The sequence below is a fragment of the Mandrillus leucophaeus genome, unplaced genomic scaffold (assembly GCF_000951045.1).
Source record: "Mandrillus leucophaeus isolate KB7577 unplaced genomic scaffold, Mleu.le_1.0 Scaffold623, whole genome shotgun sequence".
Classification (NCBI taxonomy): Eukaryota; Metazoa; Chordata; class Mammalia; order Primates; family Cercopithecidae; genus Mandrillus; species Mandrillus leucophaeus.
Genome location: NW_012106731.1, coordinates 1,905,034 through 1,906,542, shown reverse-complemented (window position 1 = coordinate 1,906,542; position 1,509 = coordinate 1,905,034).

The following is a 1,509-nucleotide window of genomic DNA, read 5'->3' as shown; positions in this document are numbered from 1 at the left end:
GTCTCGCTCTGTCGCCCAGGCTGGAGTGCAGTGGCCGGATCTCAGCTCACTGCAAGCTCCGCCTCTCAGGTTTACGCTATTCTCCTGCCTCAGCCTCCCGAGTAGCTGGGACTACAGGCTCCCACCACCTCGCCCGGCTAGTTTTTTGTATTTTTTAGTAGAGACGGGGTTTCACCATGTTAGCCAGGATGGTCTCAATTTCCTGACCTCGTGATCCGCCCGTCTCGGCCTTCCAAAGTGCTGGGATTACAGGCGTGAGCCACCGTGCCCGGCTGGTTGGTTATTTTTATGCTTATTTCTTGATTATATGCTCAACAAGGGGTGGATTATTCACGAGTTTTCCAGAAAAGGGGCAGAGATTTCCCAGAAATAAGGGCTCCTCCTCTTTTTAGACCATATAGGGTAACTTCCCAAAGCTACCATGACATTTGCAACTGTCAGGGCACTGGTGGGAGTGTCTTTTAGCATGCTAATGCATTATAACTAGCATGTAATGAGCAGTGAGGACCACCAGAGGTCACTTTCATTGTCATCTTGGCTTTGGTGGGTCTGGGCCAGCTTCTTCACCACATCCTGTTTTATCAGCAGGGTCTTTAGAACCTGTATCTTATGATACCAGTCCTGCCAGTGTGACTAAGAATGCCTAACCTACAGGGAATGCAGCCCTAGTAGGTCTCGGCCTTATTTTACCCAGCCCCTACTCAAGATGGTGTCACTCCAGTTCAAATGCCTCTGACACAACCAATTCTTACATTTTCCTACACCAACTCTAATATTACCCAGAGGTAGTGTAGAACCCACATGTCAAGGGATCAGTCCCACAAGACTGCCCCACTTCAGACACCAGCCACAAATGAGTTCCTCAGGTTACCTGCACTTGTTACTGGCTGACTGCAAATTCAGAGTCTCCTTGCCCCCATTCTGTAATTCACTAGAACAACTGCCCAGTTTATTATAAAGGACACAGCTCAGGATAGTCAAATAGAAAGGATGCACAGGGCAACATATTTGGAGGTGGGGGGTGGGGGTGCAGGGCTTCCATGCCTTCTTTGGACATGCCACCTTCACAGTGCATCCACGAGTTCATTAGGGGTTTTAATGGAGGCAATAGGCAAATTGAGTAAACCATTGGTCATGGGTGACTGAATGTGATCTCCAGCCCCTCTTCCTTCCGCAGAGGTCAGGAGGTGAGGCTGAAAGTTCTAACCTTGTAATCACTTCGTTTTCTGGCGATCAGCTTCCCTCCAGAAGCTGTATAGCCCGCCCACCGTCCCCTAAGTCACTTTGTTAGCATACAAAAGACAGTAAATTCCAAGTGTTTTAGGAACTCTGTGTCAGGAACCAGGGACAAAACCCGAATATTATTATTATTGTTGTTATTGTTATTTTCACACAACACAGGAAGCTTTATTCATCCACTACTGCTCCGGAGAAAAGCAGGCTCAAAGAGATCATTTACTTTAATCTGCTGCAATCTTGGGCTTCTGCCAATTCTCAAAATCCACTTCA